The sequence below is a fragment of the Prionailurus bengalensis genome, chromosome C1 (assembly GCF_016509475.1).
Source record: "Prionailurus bengalensis isolate Pbe53 chromosome C1, Fcat_Pben_1.1_paternal_pri, whole genome shotgun sequence".
Taxonomy (NCBI): Eukaryota; Metazoa; Chordata; class Mammalia; order Carnivora; family Felidae; genus Prionailurus; species Prionailurus bengalensis.
In genome coordinates this window covers 116,412,722-116,430,960 of record NC_057345.1, presented here as the reverse complement: position 1 = coordinate 116,430,960, position 18,239 = coordinate 116,412,722, and positions in this window count along the sequence as shown.

The following is an 18,239-nucleotide window of genomic DNA, read 5'->3' as shown; positions in this document are numbered from 1 at the left end:
TCCTGATATCAAGGTCCCGAATAAATATCTGCTGCATGAATGAAAGATAGCACATGTAGAGCCAGTCCGTATTAGGGTCCAGACTCCATGCTGTGCTTTGGGGAGTCAGCAATAAATAAGTCATAAACTTGCTTCAAAAGATTCTTTGGTAGCAGCTCTGGGGACTATTGGGTGTTTACCTTCTTCCTGACATCGGAAAACCTTAAGAATGGAGACAAGTGGCACCTAGAAAAAAATAATGTGGAAGTTGTTAGCAAATCCATTGGTACCAATTTGGGACAAGAGGGGTCTTACATTCTTTTTTTTTGTTTTTTACGTTTATTTATTATTGAGAGACAGAGAGACACAGAGTGTGAGCAAGGAAGAGGGCAGAGAGAGGGGGAGACAGAATCTGAATCAGGCTCCAGGCTCTGAGCTGTCAGCACAAAGCCCGACGCGGTGCTCGAACTCACAAACCGTGAGATCATGACCTGAGCCGAAGTCGGTAGCCTAACCGACTGAACCATCCAGGCACCTGGAGGGGTCTTACATTCTAATGTAACTTCTTTAAGGCAAAAAGGGTGAGGTCTGACTGGTAGAGCCACCATTGACCTGCTTTGTTGCCAACCTCCCCAAGAGCAGTAGCCCTGGGACTTACATGAAGCTACAAGTCCAGTGCTCGTCTCATTTACCAACTCCTGTCTCACTGAGCCCTCATTTGGCATGGCATCACCACGCTCAAGAACCCGGCCCACAAATTCAAATGGCAACCTGACAAAGCTGATGTGGAATTTTGCTCATTATATGTCTTTCCATTGATGGGCATGTATGGAGATGTTACCAAAGTCCAGATATTCTGAATACTTCCAATACCTCCTTGAGGGGCAAGGCTTATACCTTTATGAAATAGTGAGAAGATATGCCTGCAGAGACCGAAGAATTTAATAATGAAAACAATAGTTTTAAAAGCAAAAAAAATTGCTGAATTGAAGTCCTACATGAATTAAGGCAAACTATGTAACCTAGCTGACTTTCAGATTCCCCATCTAAACAATAAGAAAAGAGCATGCACACAGTTATTGATAAAATTAAACAAGATAATGTGTAAATTTTTGGCACCTTGTATAAAAGTTCAATAAATATTTGTCCCCCTAAACCTTCATTTTCTTTCATTATATAACTGCATTAGGCTAAATCAGAAACCTTTCTAGATACACCAGATAAGAATAACTAAGAAAAGCTGGATATTAGTGAAAACATCTCGTAGTTTCCTTTTCTCCCTTTACTGGGGTCCGCTTAATATTGCTGGACCACATCACTCAGAGCATTTTTGAGGAAAGACCCCGAGAAAAGCCACACAAGCTCAACTGAGTATGATTGATGAAAATGAAGATCTCCAAGGTGTAAACAGCTGTTTGTCCTCAGACAGGTGTACAGATGAATCATCTGTGAAGCTTGCTAAAATTTTGTACATTCAAATCCCTGGATTCTATGCCCGCCCCCCCCCTTCGCCGCCCAATTCAGCATTAGTTGGTCCTAGTATCGTACTTTGAGAAAACCCAAGCATAAATCATATTTATTCCCGAGATACATTGGTGGGAAAATGACAGATACTTTTAAACATGCTACTTGAGTGGTAGAACAAGCTCGTGGTTTGGGAACATGTCATGGAAAAGATTTCCGGCAGGTGAAGGGAGTTCTGGAGCCCTTCACGCCAGCACACATACTACGACTGGGTAACACGGAACCCAAGAATGACGTTCGCTAATGTGCATATGAGATTGTATGTTGCCTAAGTATACTTACTGACTTATTAACGTTACTTATTAACGTAATTCTGAAGAAGCACTCTCAACTCTTTCACAATCAATTAGATTTTTGAAGTCAGACGAAGGGAGAGGTTTGAAGTGATGCACCACATCATATAACGTTGGATGAAAATTTTAAGAATTATCAATGTCGATTTCCTTACAAATATGGTTGTTGCCCTCATAAAGCTGCTGAATAAAAGGGAAATTGGGTTTTCTTCTCTCTGAGAGTTCCAAAGTGTTTTCATTTTCTTCATATTCATCACCCACAGTTTCTTCTTCATGATAATGCATCTGTTTATAACTTGTAGATCACTTTTGATGCGTTTTTAATCTTCGGTGGGCCACAGCAAACTCAGAGGTGATTAGAAATTCCAAGAAGAACATTTTTTTAAAAAGTTGACCAAAATTCCATTTTTCCTTTTATGTCTGGTTTTCTTTGGAAAGTGAAATTTCTGATTTCTCTTAGCCATGCCCTTCCAGTGTGTTCTTGCTTCGTGTCATTAGCCCACAGGCAGCTGGGAAAATGTTGGCCCGTATCCAAGATGATGATTGCTTTTCATATGCACTGTCTTTGCTGTTGGCTCTCTGACTAATGGCTTCTGTTTTAAATGGATGAAATTTAGTATGATTAACTCTCAGGTGATTAATAGATGGTGTTTCTGAGAGCTAAATAATGAAGAAGCAATTTAACAAATCTGATATGTTGTCTTTACCACAAATCAAATAACACTTTTTCTTCCTGTTCCTGGGACTGTGGTTTGGAGGTCAGAGGGCTGTTATAACTCAGGGAGGGGAGCCTTCGGCAGTGGTTCCGGGAGGAAGAAGAACAGAAAACACAGTAGAACATTCTCTTCAGCATTAGACTTATCTGAGTTTGAGCTCTTACAGTGTTGTACGTGAAAAAAAAGGCAATATATTTAATTCACAAGCTAGTTTCTTCATTTCTAAAACTGAAATGATAATACATAATTTGTAGGTTTCAATGAAGATTAATGGAGATTAAATTATACAATGCCTTTAAATCATCTTGCAAAATTCCAAGAACGTAATGTTTAGTCAATATATGTTGGTTTCAAAGGCCCTCTCTTCTTCGAATCTTAATGTTCAACATTTTCCCAGGAGGGAAGGAAGTTAATAGAAGGTTTGCATATTGTAGAAAGACTTCTTTCATTTAAAAGCAAGGAAACTCACATACAAAGCTTGTCACGAGTGGCCTCAAAATGGGTAGATCTCTGCATTCACCCACCAGAATCTTAAAAGTTTAGTCTCCTACCCAATCCACATGGCCTCAACACCACATTTCTATCTAATGTTGTATCCTTGGAGCAGCTTCTGGGAGTGAAGAAACAAAGTAGAACCCACATTCCAAGGACAGAGTAAGTGGGGAAGAGTCTCCAATTGCCTGGGTCCAGCTCATGGGGTAGCGGGTGGTCTTGTCTTCTTGATGATATCCTCCAACAGACACAAGGAATGAATTGGAGTTTTATTTGTGTTTTTGTTGTTCTGGTTTTTGTTTTCTTGTGTATATGAGTAGTTACTTCTCCCAGCATCATTTGTTGAAGAGACCGTTTGGTCTCCACTAAATAGCCTTTGAATCTTTGCTGAAAGTCAGTGATGCTATATGTGTGAGCCTATTTCTTCATTTTCTACATTCTCTATTCTGTTTCATCGACGTATTTGTCTACACAAAGACTGATACACACTATCTTGGTTATTCTGAGTCTTGAAATCAAGTAGTGTTAGTTCTCAGACTTGGTTCTTTTTTTTTTTCAAAGTTGCTTTGATTTTCTAGGTTTTTATTTTTCATATAAATTTTATAATTAGCTTGGCAATATCTACAATAAAAGTTTCTGTGATTTTTATTGGGACAGTGTTGTATTTGCAGATTATTTTGAGAATTGGCATCTTAATAATATTGTGTACTTCCAACCCAAATAAGTGATATATTTCTGCATTTATTTACATTTCTTTAATATTCTCTCAGCAATGCTTTGTAATTTCTTACATACAGTTGCTTCATGTATTTTGTTAAATCTATCTCTAAATATGTGATGTGTTTTGAATGCCAAATACTATTAAAAATTGTTTTTAATGTTTTTATTTTATTTTTGAGAGAGAGAGAGAGAGACACAGAGCACGAGCAGGATAGGGTAGAGAGAGAGAGAGAGAGAGAGGGAGACACAGAATCTGATGCAAACTCCAGGCTTTGAGCTGTCAGCACAGAGCCTGATGTGGGGCTCAAACTCATGAACCACAAGATCATGACCCGGGCTGAAGTTGGACACTCAACTGACTGAGCCACTCAGGTACCCATCAAATGCTTTTAAAAAAAAATTCAATTTCCTATTATATGTTGCTGGTATATATTACTAGAATTTTATTTTGTATGCTTTTTGTTTGTAAAACTGAAACTTTTACGAACTTATTAATTCCAGTAGCTTTTTTATAGATTATATTCGATTTTCTACAAAGATGAGTTCATCAGTGATTAAAGACAGTTTTATTTCTTTCTTTTCACTCATGAAAAGAGTGATCTTTTATTCCTGCCTCATTGCACTGACTAGAAGCTTCAGCTCAGCGTTAAATAGAAATGCTGAGAACCGAGATCTCTGGCTTGTTGCGGATCTCAGGGACACGGCATTCAGTTTTTTTATCATATGGTTTGATGTTAACTATGGGTTTTTCTCAGGTGCCCTTTATCAGGTTGAAGATTCTCCTTTCTTTTCCTAGTTTGCTCAGAGGTTTTATGAGGAATGGGTATTAGAATTGCCAAATGGTTTTTCTCCATGCGTTTAAACGGTTTTTTTTTCTTTTTTAGTTTATTAAGATGAAGTATATTGATTGATTTTCAAATGTTAAACCAATTTTGTGTTCCTGGGACAAATCCACTTGGCTATCATATATTATCCTTGTTATACATTGTTGGATATCATTTTGCTACAATTTTGTTTAGGATTTTGGCATCATACTCATGAAAGCTATTGGGCTATAGTTCTCTTTTCTAGTAATATCTACTTTTGGCTTTGGTATCAGGGTAATGCTGGCTCACTGCCATTGTAAGATGGCAGATGTTCCTTACTTTTCAAATTTCTAAAGAGTTTGTACAGGTTTGATACTATTTCTTCCTCAAATGTTTGATAGAATTTATCAGTGAAGACATTTGGGCTTATAGTGTTCTTTATACAAGTACAATTTCCTTAATAAATTTATGACTATACAAATGATCTGTTTTTATTTAAAAAAAATACTGTTTATTTATTTTTGAGAGAAGGAGAGAGAGAGAGCAAGCGAGCATGAGTGTGGGGGGAGGGGACAGTGAGGGAGACACGGAATCCGAAGCAGGCCCCAGGCTCTGAGCTGTCGGCACAGAGCCCGAGGTGGGGCTCGAACTCAAGGACTGTGAGATCATGACCTGAGCAGAAGTCGGACGCTTAACTGACCAAGCCACCCAGGCGCCCCGATAATTTGTGTCTTCTAAGAAATTTGTATATTTTATCTAGCGTGTAGCTATATCAGCATAAAGGTGATCATTCTATTTTTTTAAATAATTCTTGTAATATCTTTAGATTCTGTAATATTACTTCTCTTTCTCCTGCTTGGTTAATTTGTATCTTCTCTCTGTTTCCTCATCAGTCTGGCTAACATTTTATCAACTTAATTGATCTTAAAAACTAGCTTTGGGTTTCTTTCTTTTTCTTTCTTTTGTTTTTCTGTTTTATATCTCATTTCTGTCCATTCTGGTATTTATTATTTTCTTTCTTCTACTTACTTTGGGTTTAATTAGCCCTTTTGAAAATAGTTTCTGTGGTAAATCCCAAGAACATAATTTTGAGACCATTCTTTTGTCCTAATATAGAGATTTAATGCTGTAAGTTTCTCCTTCAATACTGCATTAGCAGCATCCCAGAACTTCTGATATGTTACATTGAAATATACTCTGTTTTTCACATTGATTTTTATTTGGAATTTTGCCATCAATTTCCTATTATTTGGACATATTCCGGAGATTTTTTTCTATTATTGATAATAACTCAATCATATTGCCAAAAGACATCAAATTTTTACAACTTGAATCATTTTAAGTATTTTGGGAACTGTCTTATGGGCCAGAATAAAATTTCCTATGCACTTGAAAGTAATGCATAATCCACAGTGGCTGGATGGAGTGTTTGATATATGTTAATTACATCAAGGTGATTGATAGTGTTTTCCACATCTTTTGCATTTTTGTTAATTTTCCGTCTACTTCTATCAGTTACTAAAAGAAGTGCATTGAAATCTCCTACAATAATTGTTAGTTTTTCTTTTTCTCTGTGTACTTCTATCATTTTTTGCTTCAAATATTTTGTAGTTTGGTGCATAAACATTATAAACCATTATGTTCTCTTCATGTATTCACCCCTTCATCTTAAAAAAAAATGGCCTTTATTCCTTTGCTCTGAAATCTATTTTTTCTGATATGAACATTGCAACTCCAGTATCTTTTGGCTCGAGTTATGGTGACCATATGCTTTTTTTTTTTTTTTTTGAGACAAAGAGTGCAAGTGGGGGAAGGGCAGGAAGAGAGAGAATCTTAAGCAGGCTCCACGTTCCGTGCAGAGCCTGATGCGGGGCTCAATCTCACAACTGTGAGATCATAACCTGATCTGAAATTAAGAGTCTGACGCTTAGCTGACTGAGGTACCCAGGTGCCCTGAGACATTTCACCATTACTGTCCTTTTATCCATATTTTTGTATTTGTAATTAAACAGAGTTTCTTATAGGCAGCTGTGTTAGTTTCCTAGAATGCTTGCCAAAAGCTGGCTTAAAATAAGATAAATTTATTCTCCCACAGTTCTGGAGGTTAAAAGTCTGAGATCAAGCCATCAGCAGGGCCACGCTCACTCTGAAGGCCCTAGAGAAGACTCTTTCCTCCCCTCTCCCTGGCTTCTGTTCATTACTGGCCGTCCTCGTCATCCTGTGGCTTGTGGCCACATTGCTGCGATCACTGCTTCTGTCTTCAGATGCCTGTGTGTCAATGTCTCTGTGATTTTACATTGCCTTTTTATAAGGACACCTCGTATTGGGTTTCGAGCCTACCCCGGCCCAGTGCAATCTTGTCTTAACCAACGACATCTGCAAAGACTCTCTTTCCAAATAAGATCACATTCATAGGTACTGGGGTTAGGACACCAACATATCTGTTAGGAGGGGAGGATGTATTCAATCTACAACAGTCTACCTTCTGACCCCCCAAATTCATGGACCCTAAGCAAATATGAAACCCAGTGTGGTGAATTCCGTTAGGCTTAAATGCCTGCTAGTAATCCTCTGATGCTCTGCTCTCTAGGCCCACAGAGCCCTGGCATCTGAGCCCACGGAAGCCCCATCAGCCTTGCCAGCCTCTGAGCCACGCTTGTAGTTATCGATCCTTTTTCCTGAATGATAGCACATATTCATATTCAATCAGCGCTCTCAGTGTATTTCCTGCTTGCAGAATCCCAGAAGTCCTACAGCCTCCCTTCCTTGGTCCCATCCTTGGCCCATGTAGTCCTAGCTGACAGTATGGTGCTATGACATTCTCAAAAGCTTGTGTCTTCTCGGTAGGTATATTTCTATTAAAAATACCTTCAAAATAATCTATCTTTTTCCATCATGCACCTTAAAACTCTTCCAGCGTCTACCATTTATCTAATTCCAAGGCCACTTTGGTATTTTTAGGCATTTATCACAGCAGCACCCCACTCCCTGATACCGACATCGTGTTAGCACCCTAACGCTGCCCTAACAAATCACCACCAATTGGGTGTCTTAAAACAACAGAAATTTACTCTTTCACAGTTGAAGTCAAAATCAATGTTTAGGAAGGCTGTGGCCCCTCTGAGGGCTCTCGAGAAGAACCTACCCTTGCTTCTTCCAGGCTTCTGGTGTTTGCCAGGAACTCTTGGCTTCTGGTTGCATCACTCTGAATTCTACCTCCATCTTTCCACGGCCAACTTGCCTCATGTGTCTGTGTCTTCATGTCCTTGCGCTACCTTCTTCTAAAGATGCCAGTCATCGGATTCAAGGCTCACTCTAGTCTAATATGACCTCGTTATAATTTAACTAACTATATTTTCAAAGATCTTGTATCCAAATAAAGTCTTATTCACAGAAACTTGGGGTTAGGACTTTTAACATCTCTTCGAGAGGGAGCACGATTTAACTTGCAACCGGGGCGTAATTGGGGGTCTTGCATTTTTATCCAATCGGATCATTTCGGCCTTTTGTTTGGGGCATTGTAACTATTGACTTGGTAGGTTTAAAACTATCCCCTTTTTTGTTTTTTATTTGTCCCATTTCTGTTCACCTTTTTTCCCCTCTTTTTCAGTCTTCCTTTGGATTTACTGAGCATTTTTCACGGTTCCATTTTATCTTTTGTCAGCTTACAAGCCATAATTCTTTTTGTTTGTGATATTAGCGATGTTTTGGGGTAAACAGTACACTTTTGAACTTATCCAGTCTACCTTCAAATGATAGTATGCTACAGGTAGAATCTGATGATAGTATGTTTCCATCTGTCCCCTCTTACCCTTTGAACCATTGATGTGTCAGTACTTTCCTATAACGTATCTCATAAACACATAGTACCTTACTTTTTTGATAGTCAATTTGTTTTTATTTTTTATTTTATTAAAAAAATTTTTTTTAAATGTTTATTTATTTTTGAGAGAGACAGAGAAAGAGGCTGAGTGGAGGAGGAGTAGAGAGAAAGGGAGATACAGGATCTGAAGCTGTCAGCACAGAGCCCGACGTGGAGCTCCAACCCACAAACCACGAGATCACGACCTGAGCCAAAGTTGGACATTTAGCCGGCTGAGCCGCCCAGGCTCCCCAGTCAATTTGTTTTTAAAAATATTATTTATTTACCCATGTAGTTACCAGCTTCAGGGACACCACTGAGGCAAGGCACTTTTGAGCACACTTCCCAATTTGTTTTTTTAATCATTTTAATGTTTGTTTATTTTTGAGACAGAGAGAGAGAGAGCATGCGTGTGAGTGGGGAAGGGACAGAGAGAGAGGGAGACACAGAATCAGAAGCAGGCTCCAGGGTCTGAGCTGTCAGCACAGAGTCTGACGTGGGGCTCGGACCCAGGAACCATGAGATCATGACCTGAGCCAAAGTTGGATGCTTAAATGACTGAGCAACCCAAGGCTTTTCTAAATCTTTTCCATTGTGAGGGGCTTCAGTCCTTCTTATTCCATCTTGGTCATCAGAGGAACTGTAGTCCCTCTGTATTTTCTAAGATTATTATTTTTTTTATTTTTTATTTTTTTTAGTAATCTCTACTCCCAACACAGGGCTCGGACACATGATGCTGAGATCAAGAGTCCCAGTCCATTTGCCTTCTTTGTAATTATTGATAAGATTGGGTTTAAGTCTAATATCTTGTCATTTTATGTTTATTTGTGAAATTTTCCCATGTTTGTCTGTTCCCTCTTTCTTGGATGATTTTGTGTTGATTCTTTGTAGTATTCAATTTTATGACTTAAATTGATTTATCATATTTACCCTTTTGTGTTTGGTTTTCCCAGTTGCTTTAGAGATTAGTACTTTAATGTGTGCTCACATCTTTAACTTATCACAGTCTGCTTTCACATCACACTGCCTTGAAATCACACAACCTCATACATAGTGCGAAAATCTTACAACTGATTAATTCCATTTATCCCACCACCAGTGCTGTGGTTATTTATATTTTAATTCTTCAAATATTATACATTCTATAATACATTCTTATTATTTTTGCCTCTGTGAGCATCAGTCTTTAAAATTTCTCTCTATTTCTGTCACTAATATCAGTAAAAATATTTCTTGGGGGGGTTGCGCGTGGGTGGCTCAGTCCATTGAGCATCCGACTTCGGCCCAGGTCATGATCTCACAGTTCGGGTTCGCGGGTTTCAAGCCTCACATCCGGGTTTGTGGTGACACAGTGGAACCTGCTTCAGATTCTCTGTTTCCCTCTCTCTCTACCTATCCCCTGCCTCTCAAAAATAAAAAAAAAAAACTTAAAAAAAAACCTGTTAAATAAAAACTTACATATATTTTTTGTTTACACAGGTATTTTCTTCATTGGAGTTATTTATCCTACCTTGCAGGTATATGTACCATTTGCCTCTGATGTGATGATTGTTTTAGAAACATTTATTGTAATGCAGGTCTTCTGGAGGTAAAAAAAAAAAATATCTCACCTTTATTTTATGTACATATTTCTAATTTCACTTTCAGTTTGAGAAATATCCATGTTGAATGTAGAATTCTGGGCTTTTCCTCTCTCTTTTTTTAGTACTTTAAAAACATTTTTTTTTAAGTTTATTTATTTTGAAAGAGAGAGAGAGATAAAGAGAACAAGCCGTGTGAGTGGGGCAGGGGCAGGGAGAGAGAGAGAGACAGAGACAGAGACAGAGAGAGAGAGAACCCAAGCAGGCTCTGCACTGTCAGGGCAGAGCTCAATGCAGGGCTCAGTCTCATGCACCGAGAGACCATGACCTGAGCTGAAATCAAGAGTCGGCACTTAACTGACTGAGCCACCCAGGCGCCCCATAAATTTGGTAGTATTTTGTTGAGAATTTTTGCATTTATATTCATGTAATTTTTCTGTGATGTCATTGTCTGGCTTTGGTAGAAGAGTAATACTTCCTTCATCGAATGAGTAAGGAAGCATTTTCTCATCTAGTTTTTGATGAATTCGAGAATTTATGAAAAAAATGTTTTCATAAATAATAATTTTTGTTAATTATTCTTTACGTGTTTGGTAGGATTTGATAGTAAAGCCATCTGCTCCAAGACTTTTTTAGTTGGGAGGTATTTTTTATTACTGATTCACTCTCTTGTTACAGATCTGTTGAGGTTTTCTGCTTCATTTTGAGTCAGCAGAGCTAATATACGTATTTAGAGGAATTTGTCCTTTCGTCTTGAATATAAAATTTGTTGGGATACAATTTTCCATAGAATTATTTTATAATCCTCTTTATTTCTGTAAGGTTGGTAGTAATCTCCCTACTTTTATTGCTGATTTTAGTTATGTGTGTCTTCTCTCTTTCATTTGGAAGATTTGCCAGTGTTTTGATCTTTAAAAAACAACTTTTTATTTCATCCATTCTAAAAGAAGAAAAAAATGAGGAAAACAAGCAGAAAACCAAAGGGAGAGAGAGAGAGAAAGAACCTACCTCTCCCAGCCTTTGAAGATTGGCTCAGCAATTAGCTGGGTTTGTACTGACTAGGCATTCACCTCTCAGGTCTATGCTGAACATACGTCTTGCTCTGGGCATGTATGTGGCTTTCTAACTTTCCCACTATACAAGGCTACTTCTGAATGCCTTAACTTACTAAAGAAAGTCTCCCGGGGCGTCTGGGTGGCTCAGTAGATTAGGTGTCCAGCTTTGGCTCATGTCATGATCTCACCGTTCGTGAGTTCGAGCCCCACATCAGGCTCTGTGCTGACAGCTCAGAGCCTGGAGCTTGCTTTGGATTCTGTGTCTCCCTCTCTCTCTCTACCCCTCCCTGACTCATGCTCTATCTCTCTTTGTCTCTCAAAAATAAATAAATGTTTGGGGCGCCTGGGTGGCACAGTCGGTTAAGTGTCCGACTTCAGCCAGGTCATGATCTCGCTGTCGGTGAGTTCGAGCCCCGCGTCGGGCTCTGGGCTGATGGCTCAGAGCCTGGAGCCTGTTTCTGATTCTGTGTCTCCCTCTCTCTCTGCCCCTCCCCCGTTCATGCTCTGTCTCTCTCTGTCCCAAAAATAAATAAACGTTGAAAAAAAAATTAAAAAAAAATAAATAAATGTTAAAAAAAAAAAAAAAAAAAAAAGAAAGTCTCCCGAGTTTTTACTCTGGACCTTACACAGCCTACTATATATTCTGACCGTAATTTTTTGCTGTAGGCATCTGAGAGCTGTTAGTTTGGTTTGCAGGTTTTAGTGTTATTATTATTATTATTATTATCAATACTGTGGCTTTTCTCATCTGAATTCTGAGTTGGGTGAAACAGACATGAGCACCTTACATCATCTTTCAGGTAGTTCCATACAGGTTAGAACTCACAATGAAGGGTGCCTGGGTGGCTCAGTCAGTTAAGTGTCCGACTTTGGCTCAGGTCATGATCTTGCAGTTGGTGAGTTCGAGCCCCACTTCAGGCTGTATGTGGACAGCTCAGAGCCTGGAGCCTGCTTCGGGTTCTGTGTCTCCCTCTCTCTCTGCCCCTTCCCCGCTCATGCTCTGTCTCTCTCTGTCTCTCAAAAAATAAAAGCAAACATTTAAAAAAATTTTTAAAAAACGACTTACATAATGATATTTGCAAATAGTCTCTTTTCTTCTCTATCCAGAACTGCAGTATGAGGGCCATCCTGGGAATTCACTGCCCCAAGACCAAGGCCACTGCTGCATTGGGACCCGGGCAGTGGTGAAGTGAAATTGCCACAAGACATGCCCACCCCTTTGAAGTGCCTTTTTTTTTGATTTGGTATTTGATCACTATAAACTTTTGACTGTTTTCCAGGGTTCTGATAATTTCTGCTTGTTCTTGAGTGTTGCTGTAGGGAGATGAGAGGTTGGAACTGCCCAGTCCACCATTTTGCTCATGTCTGGGTCAGAACGTTCTTGGTTTTATGCATTTAAGGGTTTCTTGGGTCTCATTCTCTCCCCCATCTCCCTCTGAAACTCTAATTGCACATATGTTAGATATTTGATGTTGTATCTCGGATCTCCGAGGTGGTGTCTATTTAACTTGTTATCTTTGTGTTTCAGTTTTGATAGTTTCTATAGATGTGTTTTCAAGTTCATTGATATTTTTCTGTGCTCTGTGTCGTCTGCTGTTAAGCCCAACAAATGAATTCATTCATTACATGTTTCATTTCTAATATTTTCATCTGTTCTTTTTTTTTTTTATTGTTCCTATCCCTCTGCTGAAATTTTCCGTTTCTTCGCATATTGTTGTCCACACTTTCCACTAGATACTTGGGCATTTTTATTATAATTATTTCATCATTGCGATTTCTAACAGGATATCTTCCCTTGGAATTTATGGCTTGTGTATGGTCTCTGCCTGTGATGATTGAATTTGGTTTCCTTGATTTTGATCTCTGGTATTCTAAGGACTTTGGTTTTAACTTTGTGTCCGGCTCTTTCTAGGGCTGCCCGGTGGTCCCAAACATAGGGCCCGGGATCCGCGCTTAGTGAGATTTTCTTCGTGCGACATTATAGACGTGTACAACAAAACCTTCTCTGATTTGTATCCCCCTGGCCCCAACACAAACAGCCTTTTCAGGCTGGTATAGTTTCTCCCAGGTAGTAAGACACTTAATTACTGCCGTGTTACTGTATTGGATATCGTGGTTGATGTTTCCTATAAGCCCTAGAATAAGAGTACCTGGCTTCAAATCTCATCTTTAACTTTTATGAGCTGTTTGATTTCAGGAAAAGTACTTCCCTCCTTCGAGCCTCAGTTTCTTCATTTGTAGAATAGAAATAAGTTCATCAATCTTGCAGAATCGTTGTCGAGTTTAAATAAAGAACAAAGGAGCACAGCGCCTGGTGTTCATTGCCATCATTAAACCGTATTTGCTATATTTACTTTACGGCCACAACCTCATTGAGTTTTATTTCTTTATATGAAAAACGAGTATTATGTGGTACAATAATAATATTGCATCGTGGGCATTTCTGTATAAAGTAAGGTGATGATTCTCATGACTGAAATGTACAAATTACAGAATATCCTTACATAGATAACATTCCCATAGAAACCTAAAAGGTGGGTGTAGCTTTCCCATTCTATAGATGAAGGGACCGATGTCAGGAGAAAATTGCCATCACTGATGAGTAGTCAGGGACAGCTGTCATAAGCCAGCATCCATGTGTCTTTCTTTAATCCTGGTCCTATGCTTTTTATACTGTGTGATTCTAAATACTATAGGAGCAGGCCTAGAGGAACTCAACCACTTCCGTTCTTCAGGCCAATATACACAAATGGTCTCATGATTTCCTTTCATTTCCCTTAATGCATTATAAACATTGCTGATTTGCTGTTTTATGTCCTTTTCAGCCGTGTTTCTGAGCATTTTTTTCATGCTGCATTTCATTTCATCATCTCTTGTCTCTATTTCCAAATGTAGCTATTTGTTCAGCCTGGTTTTGCTCCGCAAGGTGTTATTTACAATACCTACTAATTTAATCCTTGTTCAGGGAAAAGTGAGGAGCGATTTGCATACTTTTGCAGATCATTGAGAATTCAAGCCTGGAAGAACTCACTTAAGACTAGAATCCTGCTCTTTATTTGATCAGTGCTGTATGTATCTGTACCGTGTGTATATGTATCCCTGATGACAAAACAGAAATGGGTAAACATCATTCACAAAATGGTGATTGATTGCAGGCATGGTTTAGTGTGCATCTAATATAAAACATATTCCCTAACCACAGACTCAGAGCCGATAACGCGGGACAGGACTTGAGAACGGCAAAGTGAAAAGGGAGATGATTCAACTATCCCTCTGGACGCGGTGGGTAAAACGGACCCAGAGAGTTGCAAGGAGTCCCTTATCACCTGTGGCAAAGGGGCTGAACCAGAACCCATGGCCAGGGAATCCACTTCCTCTCTCCCATTCCCAGACCTTCCAGGAAAACATCTTTTTGGGTAGGTGGATTTTGACTTCATTCTAGTATGATTCTCCTGCCTGTGTCTTCATCTGGGTGGAGCTGAATTCTTTTTTTTTTTTAATAAAAAAATTTTTCTTTTTACATTTATTTATTTTTGAGAGACAGAGAGAGACAGAGCACAAGTGGGGGAGGGGCAGAGAGAGAAGGAGACACAGAATCTGAAGCAGGCTCCTGGCTCTGAGCTGTCAGCACAGAGCCCGAAGTGGGGCTCAAACCCACAGACCGCGAGATCATGACCTGAGCCGAAGTCCGATGCTCAACTGACTGAGCCACCCAGGCGCCCCAGAGCTGAATTCTCTGTGAAAGAGAAATCTCCTCCCAATACTCATTTCAAGTACTTTTTCAATTGTCATGCATCCTTCAGGACCAATTCCATTTTAAAAGCTCTCCATTGATGAGGCACTCCAGCTAGGTCATGGGATATAACATTTGATTCAAGTATATATTTAATTAATTAGAAATAGCATGCATTTATGGGAAGTGCCTAGCCTTTAGGAAGGTTTTGAATTTCCGGGGCACCTGCGTAGCTCAGTGCGTTGGGTATCCGACTCCCGCTCAGGTCATGATCTCGCGGTTGTTGGGTTCAAGCCCCGCGTTGGTCTCTGTGCTGACAGCTGAGAGCCCGGAGCCTGCTTTGGATTCTCTGTCTTCCTCTCTCTCTGACCCAACCCTGCTCTCTCTCTCTCTCTCTCTCTCTTAAAAATAAATAAGCATTAAAAAAAAAGAAAGATTTTGAATTTCTGATTTCTGGGATTGGTTACTACTAATGACGCTGGCATTCAGGCATCCTCTTGTCCATCAGAAGAAAAAACAAACCTCAAGTTCATATCCCCCAGAGTGGAGGGCCCTACCAAGGGGCATGTAGGCTTGGGCTCAAGGGGTAAGAGTGCTTGCTTCTCATTCAAAGGAACCTGTAGGGCAAGTCAGTAATCAGCACTGCCCTAGAGACCGAATGGAATCTTTAAATACCAAATATATCCTTCAGATTCCAAGTCTCTTGAGATGGAAGAGGTCTCCAGGGGACCAGACCAAGTGGCATCAAGACGTGTGCTAGCCTGACCTCCTGGGCCTCCAAGGGTCGCCAGATCTTCTCGGATTACTCCTGCCCCAGATTTGCCCTTAAAAACCCTCACGTACAAGCCAATCTGTGAGCATTACCTTCCTGGTTTTCCTGGGCGGTGTCAACACCAATAAACAGCTTCTCTCCCTTCACTGCAAAAGCTCCGGGTCAGTTTCTATTGGCTGGCCAAGCATCAGGTCTATGACCTCTCGTTTGGTTCCCTTACACTAAGGAAACCAGCACTTGCTAAAATCTTTTGAGCGCGAATTATCAGGTACTCTACTAAATACTTTACATGAAGTACATCAGTGAATTGTCAGGATCAGCCTATAACTTGTGAGTCTAGACCAGTCACCTGCTTAAGAATTTTCGTCAGTAACTGACAAGACGATTTGGTATACCCTGTTCCTGTGAGACATTTTCTAGTCTCCATATTTTTGATCATGTTCGATTTTCTACCTGGAACATTCATCCGCTTTTCTGTGAGTCTCTTCAGTACCTCAACCCCCAATTGCAATGCCCTGTTCTGGAAGATTTTTTTGATTTTCCAAACAAGGTAATTTCTTTTTTCCTCTGAACATTCATTGTTGTTTAATCGCTGCTGTGACATTTTCTTTTTTTTTTTGGTCGCTCTCTGTGTTCCTCTTTTATTTGTTCTTGTAGACGGTGAGCCCCTCCAGGCCAAACTTATGCCAGGTGCAGTTTTGGTTTTTTCTCTCTCTCTGTCTCTCTCTGGATTAGAAAACAGGACATTATGATTCTCAATAAGTGCTTGAAAGGCGTTGTTGAATGATTTGCGACTTTATCTAGTACCAGTAAGGGGTTATGGGACAGCAAGATTTTTTGTGACTAGCCGTTTTGAGTAAAATAAAATGGATGAGGCGTCCAATGGACTATCTCTTAGGTTTGTTGAAGCTCCATCATTTGGTGGTTGCTTGGGCGACTGGAGTATTTGTCTTTGGAATATATCCTCCCATAGTCCTGAAAAGGGCCACACTAGGGAGTCATTTCAGCTATGCAAATGTGTGGGAAAACTGCTTGGAACTCAGAGGTTAAGTATTTTCATTAGTCATGCAAATTGGGTTCATTAGCAAGATGGTACCCCTGCTGAGTCAGGTAAATTTATTGTGTGTATTTTGCTTTCTTCCCTAAATGTGGATTTAGAGTGCCGCCTCTACAAAGTGTTGCCTCTTTTTGGGAAATGTTTTTTTTCTGTCCAGATACGAGCCAGGAAAGCTCTGGAGCTGAGTTTTAGAAGATGATAGAAGGAGGTGTAGGCTAACTTCTGCCCTGGAGCACCCCAAGGGACAAGTTCGCGGTGCTGTCCCAGGCACCCTGATGTGCTCTGTCCACAACCCACAGGAGATACTTTTCAGTGAGAGAAAAAAAAAAAAAATCCCTGATGCTGAGAATAAACTACTGAATATTTTGTGTGACTTGTTTTGGCCAGAAGGGTGTGACAAGGAGGGTGTGATCCTTGCCTCCCGGCCTGAGAGACAGCGTGTTGCTAGTCGTGCTGTGCTGATATGGCAGGGGGTGGGGGTGGGGGTGGGGGTGGGGTCGGGTGGGGTGCATTTGTGTTGAGGAAAGAGGTTATCAAGAAGTTAAACTTACGGCTTTTCCTGACAGTAGGCAAAACAGAATGTTGAATCCTTTATCGGGGGTTGTGAGAGAAGGTCCAGAGGAGTTAAGAATTTTCCAGAGAGAGAGAATCCTCTCTCCAAATGGGAAACGGCTTTTGGCGCCTCAGGAAAGTAGCAGAGTAGAATGAGTTTCAACTCAGCAGCAGGGATTTGTGGCTGATGTTCTGTCCATTGGAGCCCTGGGAGGGTGACACTGGGGGAGGGCAGAGAAGAGCCAGGGAGCACTCTCAGGCAGAGCGTGGCTTCAGGCTCCTACATGGATATTTGGATATTTGATTTTGCCACAATGGTCATATTTTCTGGTGCTGTGACTATAATTTGTTTCAAGTGTTCTTCAGTAGAGCCTAAAAGACAAAGGCCAAATCGTTGAATCTCAAATCTCATTGCTTCAGCTACATAGACCTTTTTCTATAAAATTTTTTTTTTTTTTCAACGTTTATTTATTTTTGGGACAGAGAGAGACAGAGCATGAACGGGGGAGGGGCAGAGAGAGAGGGAGACACAGAATCGGAAACTGGCTCCAGGCTCTGAGCCATCAGCCCAGAGCCTGACGCGGGGCTCGAACTCGCAGACCGCGAGATCGTGACCTGGCTGAAGTCGGACGCTTAACCGACTGTGCCACCCAGGCGCCCCATAGACCTTTTTCTAGAACAAAATAGAACAACGCAAAAGCAAGCAAACAAACAACCCCTCATCACCTATCACAGACCCACCGGACCCACCAAAAGGATCATGGTCTTGGAAGAGAAATGGACTGTTTCTCATATTCGTGCTAGAATGTCTGTGATACTTAATATTAACATTTACTTTCTATTCAGCTTTTGTGAAATATCCTTTGACTTGATTTCAATGAGTGTGGTATTTTTCTGGGAAATCCTGTACCATGCTGTCTCTGATGCTCATCCTATCGTTTTTTTGAACAAGTATCATCTTAAAAGAAAGAGATCAAGGTTCTAGTCTTAGCTCTGCCATTGTGCCAAGCATTTTTTAAGAGCGAGCGAGAGCGAGAGATAGGGAAAGAGGGGCAGAGGTAGAGAGAGAATCTTAAACAGGCTCCACACTCAGCATGG